Genomic DNA, 8,822 nt, shown 5'->3' with positions numbered 1-8,822 from the left:
TCGCCGACCAGGAAGTATGCGAGGACCCGTTCAACGCTGCTCGCAGCTTTAATTATTAGGGTCCGAGCACCAAACGGTGCCGAAGGACCCTATTGGAACCTTAGGGTTTTTTATTAGGGTCCGAGCACCGAGGTGGCCGAGGACAGGCGGTGCAAGGGCACCGGCTGTCCAAGGCAACAACGGTGCCGTAGGACCCTATTGGAACCCTACGGTTTATTATTATTATTATTATTATTATTATTATTATTTGTCTCTCAGAACAACTGCATTTTTGAGGGCCTAAACATGGTCAAAAACTCATTGAAAATTTGTACACCACACCAGAACTGGTGAAAAATTTTATATTCTAAAGGAATTGTGGTAGTAGTATGACAAAATGGCTCCATAGCGCCCCCTACAAAATTTTAAAAAGTGGTATTAGGCCAACTCGGAGGGAATTTGGCCGAGAGCTAAAAAATTTGGGAGGCATATGCAGCACATCAGGAAACACAAAAAAGTCAATCACAGCCATGCTCTACACCCAACAGGAAGTGCGCCATCATGCGTTAACTGTACAAAATCTATGATGAACTCCTCCTAGGGGAAACGTCTGAGCGATCTGAAATTTTGCCAGTACATACAGCAGACCTTCCTGAGAAAAAGTTATCAAAATCTTTCTCCATAGTTAAAGGGTGTGGTCGTGGCGGCCTGTCGAAATTTGATCCTTCGCCATGAAACAGGAAATGCTGTCTAACTCTCCTGAACATGCTCCGATCTGAATGAAACTTTACATGTATGATCACAGACCTGCCACGATGACATTCAAATAGCAAGATTCATTCACAGTCACAGCGCCACCTTGTGGTATCAAGAATTTTACATTTTTTACACTTTCATGTTCTATTCTTAGCCTGTTGCTCAGATTCACCTCAGATGTTGTGACATAAGCCTGAACACATTGATGATGAAGCACAGAAAAAATGGTAACGTGTGATGAAAAGGCGTGTCTGTGGCGGGACGGCAAAGTTTGATGTTTCGCCATGAAAATTGAAGTGTTCATATCTCAGCTGCAAAGGATCCTATCTGCCCCAAACTTCATGTGCTGGACACCATTCCCAGTGTGAGGTCATCCACGGTGAAAATTTTGGAAAAAGTCATAGCGCCACCTATTGGTAACAAGAAGTTTAGAAATTACATTTGCACACACCATTGCTCCAAACTTTTTCATATCATTCTGAAAATTGGTCAGCTGATTCTTCACCCCCAGACAATACCACAGTGTGAAGATTTTGATATTTGATGAAATGCTGTTGCCGTGGCAACGCGTTGTTTTTGTGACAAACAAAGTACTTTTTGACAGGCTTAGAATGCTCAACAGCTCACCAAAATTTACACACACATCACTGTCGTCTCCAGGAATAAGAATGTATACATCTCTGCAGGGCATGTGCTATAGCGCCCCCTACAGTATGTTTAATAAACAGCCCCGGCAGCACGTTTCACCTACATCCTTGAACTTTGGGAGACATATAGAGCACATCAGAACGCACAAAAAAGCCTCTTGGAGCCATCCCCTAAACCCAACAGGAAGTCCGCCATTTTGAATTATGTGGATAAATTTTCTCTATTTTTTTAATTTTTGAGAGCGAACTCCTCCTAGGGGTTAATTCCTAGAGACCTCAAATTTTACCAGGGTGTACAACACGATGTTATGATCGAAAGTTATTAAAAGATTCTTCCAGAGTCAAAGGGTGTGGCCATGGCGATATCCAGAATTTTGATGGTTCGCCATGAAACATCAAGTGCTATCTAACTATCCTCTGCATGCTCCAATCTAACTCAGACCTCACTTGATTGAACACAGTCCTGTCCTGATCACATTTATAGGCCAAAATACATCCACAGCATGTGTCATAGCGCCCCCAACAGAATTTTTAAAAATAGCCTCCATAGAGACTTTCACCTATAACTCTGAAATTTGGCCTGCATATGTAGCACGTCAGTGCAAACAAAAAAGTCTCTTGGACTCCTTCTCTAAACCCAACAGGAAGTTGGCCATTTTGAATTAAATGTCCAATTTTTGGTGTTTTTGCTGATTTTCAACAATTGATTTCTCACAGGCAATAACTCCAAAACACCTCAAGTTGGAACAATATTTAAAACATGCCTTCAGGTTGAGCATTTGTGAAAATTGTTCACATAACTCAAAGGGCAACTGAACTTTAATGTTACGCCATGAAGCAGGACGTCTTGTGTAAATCCCCTGTACATGCTGTAATCTACCTCAAACTTTACATGTTTGATCAGAGTCCAGTCCTGATGAGTTTCATAGACCAACATACAGTCACAGAGATAGCGCCACCTGGTGGATGGACACAAAGTGCTGCATAAATAGCCTGTACATGCTCCAATCTGTCTGAAATTTGAACTGAGTGCTCAGAATCCAGTCCTCGTTACATCAATGAGCCAAAATACACTTTGTCGCAGCATTGCCTGGTGGACATGCTTGGGGTCGCCGACCAGCAAGGATGCGAGGACCCGTTCAATGCTGCTCGCAGCTTTAATTATTATTATTATTATTATTCTGCCAAAACAACTGCATTTTTCAGGGCCTGAACATGCTCGAAAAGTCATGAAAATTTGCACACACATCAGAACTGGCGAAAAATTTCATATTTTTTAGGGCATGTGGAGGTGTGTGGCAAAATGGCTCCATAGCGCCCCCTACAAAATTTTAAAAAGTGGTATTAGGCCAACTCGGAGGGAATTTGGCCGAGAGCTAAAAAATTGGGGAGGCATATGCAGCACATCAGGAAACACAAAAAAGTCAATCACAGCCATGCTCTACACCCAACAGGAAGTGCGCCATCATGCGTTAACTGTACAAAATCTATGATGAACTCCTCCTAGGGGAAAAGTCTGAGCGATCTGAAATTTTGCCAGTACATACAGCAGACCTTCCTGAGAAAAAGTTATCAAAATCTTCCTCCATAGTTAAAGGGTGTGGTCGTGGCGGCCTGTCGAAATTTGATCCTTCGCCATGAAACAGGAAATGCTGTCTAACTCTCCTGAACATGCTCCGATCTGAATGAAACTTTACATGTATGATCACAGACCTGCCTCGATGACATCCATACAGCAAGATTCATTCACAGTCACAGCGCCACCTTGTGGTATCAAGAATTTGACATTTTTTACACTTTCATGTACTATTCTTAGCCTGTTGCTCAGATTCACCTCAGATGTTGTGACATAAGCCTGAACACATTGATGATGAAGCACAGAAAAAATGGTGACGTGTGATGAAAAGGCGTGTCTGTGGCGGGACGGCAAAGTTTGATGTTTCGCCATGAAAATTGAAGTGTTCATATCTCAGCTGCAAAGGATCCTATCTGCCCCAAACTTCATGTGCTGGACACCAGAACCAGTTTGAGGACATCCACACTGAAAAATTTAGAAAAAATCATAGCGCCACCTCTTGGTAACAAGAAGTTTAGAAATTACATTTGCACACACCATTGCTCCAAACTTTTTCATATCATTCTGAAAATTGGTCAGCTGATTCTTCACCCCCAGACAATACCACAGTGTGAAGATTTTGATATTTGATGAAATGCTGTTGCCGTGGCATCGCGTTGTTTTTGTGACAAACAAAGTACTTTTTGACAGGCTTAGAATGCTCAACAGCTCACCAAAATTTACACACACATCACTGTCGTCTCAAGGAATAACACTGTATGCATCTCTGCAGGGCATGTGCTATAGCGCCCCCTACAGTATGTTTAATAAACAGCCCCGGCAGCACGTTTCACCGAGATCCACAAAATTTGGGAGGCCTATAGAGCACACCAGGACACACAAAAAAGCCTCTTGGAGCCATCCCCTAAACTCAACAGGCAGTCCGCCATTTTGAAATTCGTGGAAAAATTTTCTGTATTTTTTTCATTTTTGAGAGCGAACTCCTCCTAGAGGTTAACTCCTACAGACCTCAAATTTTACCAGGGTATACAACACGATGTTATGATCAAAAGTTATTAAAAGATTCTTGCAGAGTCAAAGGGTGTGGACATGGCGACCTCCAGAATTTTGATGGTTCGCCATGAAACATCAAGTGCTACCTAACTATCCTCTGCATGCTCCAATCTACCTCAGACCTCACATGATTAAACACAGTCCTGTCCTGATCACATTTACCGGCCAAAATACATTCACAGCATCTACCATAGCGCCCCCTACAGCATTTAAAAAATAGCCTCCACACAGACTTTCAGCGATGACTATGACATTTGGCATGCATATGTAGCACGTCAGTGCAAACAAAAAAGTCTCTTGGAATCATTCTCTAAAACCAACAGGAAGTCCGCCATATTGAATTAAATGTCAGATTTTTGATAGTTTTGGTCATTTTCAACAATTCATTTGTCACAGGCAATAACTCCAAAACACCTGAATTTGGGACAATACATAAAACACGCCTTCAGGTTGGATATTTGTGAAAATTGTTCACAAAACTCAAAGGGCGTGGCCATGGCGGCCAACTGAACTTTAATGTTACGCCATGAAGCAGGGCTTCTTGTGGAAATCCCCTGTACATGCTGCAATCTGCCTCAAACTTTACATGTTTGATCAGAGTCCAGTCCTGATGAGTTTCATAGACCAACATACAGTCACAGAGATAGCGCCACCTGGTGGATGGACACAAAGTGCTGAATTAATAGCCTTTACATGCTCCAATCTGCCTGAAATTTGACCTGTGTGCTCAGAATCCAGCCTTTGTGACATTCATGGGCCTAAATACACTCTCAGTCGTCGCTTTGCCTGGTGGAGATGCTTGGGGTCGCCGACCAGGAAGTATGCGAGGACCCGTTCAACGCTGCTCGCAGCTTTAATTATTAGGGTCCGAGCACCAACGGTGCCGAAGGACCCTATTGGAACCTTAGGGTTTTTTATTAGGGTCCGAGCACCGAGGTGCCGAGGACAGGCGGTGCAAGGGCACCGGCTGTCCAAGGCACCAACGGTGCCGTAGGACCCTATTGGAACCCTACGGTTTATTATTATTATTATTATTATTATTATTATTATTTGTCTCTCAGAACAACTGCATTTTTGAGGGCCTAAACATGGTCAAAAACTCATGAAAATTTGTACACACACCAGAACTGGTGAAAAATTTTATATTCTAAAGGAATTGTGGTAGTGTATGACAAAATGGCTCCATAGCGCCCCCTACAAAATTTTAAAAAGTGGTATTAGGCCAACTCGGAGGGAATTTGGCCGAGAGCTAAAAAATTTGGGAGGCATATGCAGCACATCAGGAAACACAAAAAAGTCAATCACAGCCATGCTCTACACCCAACAGGAAGTGCGCCATCATGCGTTAACTGTACAAAATCTATGATGAACTCCTCCTAGGGGAAACGTCTGAGCGATCTGAAATTTTGCCAGTACATACAGCAGACCTTCCTGAGAAAAAGTTATCAAAATCTTTCTCCATAGTTAAAGGGTGTGGTCGTGGCGGCCTGTCGAAATTTGATCCTTCGCCATGAAACAGGAAATGCTGTCTAACTCTCCTGAACATGCTCCGATCTGAATGAAACTTTACATGTATGATCACAGACCTGCCTCGATGACATCCAATAGCAAGATTCATTCACAGTCACAGCGCCACCTTGTGGTATCAAGAATTTGACATTTTTTACACTTTCATGTACTATTCTTAGCCTGTTGCTCAGATTCACCTCAGATGTTGTGACATAAGCCTGAACACATTGATGATGAAGCACAGAAAAAATGGTGACGTGTGATGAAAAGGCGTGTCTGTGGCGGGACGGCAAAGTTTGATGTTTCGCCATGAAAATTGAAGTGTTCATATCTCAGCTGCAAAGGATCCTATCTGCCCCAAACTTCATGTGCTGGACACCAGAACCAGTTTGAGGACATCCACACTGAAAAATTTAGAAAAAGTCATAGCGCCACCTCTTGGTAACAAGCAGTTTAGAAATTACATTTGCACACATCATTGCTCCAAACTTTGTCATATCATTCTGAAAATTGGTCAGCTAATTCTTCACCCCCAGACAATACCACAGTGTGAAGATTTTGATATTTGATGAAATGCTGTTGCCGTGGCAACGCGTTGTTTTTGTGACAAACAAAGTACTTTTTGACAGGCTTAGAATGTTCAACAGCTCACCAAAATTTACACACACATCACAGTCGTCTCAAGGAATAACACTGTATGCATCTCTGCAGGGCATGTGCTATAGCGCCCCCTGCAGTATGTTTAATAAACAGCCCCGGCAGCATGTTTCACCTACATCCACAAAATTTGGGAGGCCTATAGAGCACACCAGGACACACAAAAAAGCCTCTTGGAGCCATCCCCTAAACTCAACAGGAAGTCCGCCATTTTGAATTAAGTGGATAAAATTTCTGTATTTTTTCAATTTTTGAGAGCGAACTCCTCCTCGGGGTTAAGGTCTAGAGAGCTGAAATTTTGCCAGGATATACAACACGATGTTATGATCAAAAGTTATTAAAAGATTCTTGCAGAGTCAAAGGGTGTGGACATGGCGACCTCCAGAATTTTGATGGTTCGCCATGAAACATCAAGTGCTACCTAACTATCCTCTGCATGCTCCAATCTACCTCAGACCTCACATGATTAAACACAGTCCTGTCCTGATCACATTTATTGGCCAAAATACATTCACAGCATCTACCATAGCGCCCCCTAAAGAATTTAAAAAATAGCCTCCACACAGACTTTCACCTATGACTATGAAATTTGGCATGCATATGTAGCACATCAGTGCAAGCAAAAAAGTCTCTTGGAGTCATTCTCTAAACACAACAGAAAGTCAGCCATTTTGAATTAAATGTCAGATTTTTGGTGTTTTGGTCATTTTCAACAATTCATTTGTCACTGGCAATAACTCCAAAACACCTGAATTTGGGAAAATATATAAGAAACGCCTTCAGGTTGCATATTTGCGAAAATTGTTCACAAAACTCAAAGGGCATGGCCATGGCGGCCAACTGAACTTTAATGTTACGCCATGAAGCAGGACGTCTTGTGTAAATCCCCTGTACATGCTGTAATCTACCTCAAACTTTACATGTTTGATCAGAGTCCAGTCCTGATGAGTTTCATAGACCACTATACAGTCACAGACATAGTGCCACCTGGTGGATGGACACAAAGTGCTGCAAAAATAGTCTGTACATGCTCCAATCTGTCTGAAATTTGACCTGAGTGCTCAGAATCCAGTCCTCGTTACATCCATGAGCCTAAATACACTTTGTCGCAGCATTGCCTGGTGGACATGCTTGGGGTCGCCGACCAGCAAGGATGCGAGGACCCGTTCAACGCTGCTCGCAGCTTTAATTATTATTATTATTATTATTATTATTTGTCTCTCAGAACAACTGCATTTTTGAGGGCCTAAACATGCTCAAAAAGTCATGAAAATTTGCACACACATCAGAACTGGCGAAAAATTTCATATTTTTAGGGCATGTGGAGGTGTGTGCAAAATGGCTCCATAGCGCCCCCTACAAAATTTTAAAAAGTGGTATTAGGCCAACTCGGAGGGAATTTGGCCGAGAGCTAAAAAATTTGGGAGGCATATGCAGCACATCAGGAAACACAAAAAAGTCAATCACAGCCATGCTCTACACCCAACAGGAAGTGCGCCATCATGCGTTAACTGTACAAAATCTATGATGAACTCCTCCTAGGGGAAAAGTCTGAGCGATCTGAAATTTTGCCAGTACATACAGCAGACCTTCCTGAGAAAAAGTTATCAAAATCTTCCTCCATAGTTAAAGGGTGTGGTCGTGGCGGCCTGTCGAAATTTGATCCTTCGCCATGAAACAGGAAATGCTGTCTAACTCTCCTGAACATGCTCCGATCTGAATGAAACTTTACATGTATGATCACAGACCTGCCTCGATGACATCCATACAGCAAGATTCATTCACAGTCACAGCGCCACCTTGTGGTATCAAGAATTTGACATTTTTTACACTTTCATGTACTATTCTTAGCCTGTTGCTCAGATTCACCTCAGATGTTGTGACATAAGCCTGAACACATTGATGATGAAGCACAGAAAAAATGGTGACGTGTGATGAAAAGGCGTGTCTGTGGCGGGACGGCAAAGTTTGATGTTTCGCCATGAAAATTGAAGTGTTCATATCTCAGCTGCAAAGGATCCTATCTGCCCCAAACTTCATGTGCTGGACACCAGAACCAGTTTGAGGACATCCACACTGAAAAATTTAGAAAAAGTCATAGCGCCACCTCTTGGTAACAAGCAGTTTAGAAATTACATTTGCACACACCATTGCTCCAAACTTTTCATATCATTCTGAAAATTGGTCAGCTGATTCTTCACCCCCAGACAATACCACAGTGTGAAGATTTTGATATTTGATGAAATGCTGTTGCCGTGGCAACGCGTTGTTTTTGTGACAAACAAAGTACTTTTTGACAGGCTTAGAATGTTCAACAGCTCACCAAAATTTACACACACATCACTGTCGTCTCAAGGAATAACACTGTATGCATCTCTGCAGGGCATGTGCTATAGCGCCCCCTACAGTATGTTTAATAAACAGCCCCGGCAGCATGTTTCACCTACATCCACAAAATTTGGGAGGCCTATAGAGCACACCAGGACACACAAAAAAGCCTCTTGGAGCCATCCCCTAAACTCAACAGGAAGTCCGCCATTTTGAATTAAGTGGATAAAATTTCTGTATTTTTTTCATTTTTGAGAGCGAACTCCTCCTCGGGGTTAAGTCTAGAGAGCTGAAATTTTGCCAGGATATACAACACG

Source organism: Acanthochromis polyacanthus, chromosome 6 (genome assembly GCF_021347895.1).
Source record: "Acanthochromis polyacanthus isolate Apoly-LR-REF ecotype Palm Island chromosome 6, KAUST_Apoly_ChrSc, whole genome shotgun sequence".
NCBI classification, from domain to species: Eukaryota; Metazoa; Chordata; class Actinopteri; family Pomacentridae; genus Acanthochromis; species Acanthochromis polyacanthus.
The sequence above is the reverse complement of the archived record's forward strand: the minus strand, read 5'-3'. Positions refer to the sequence as shown.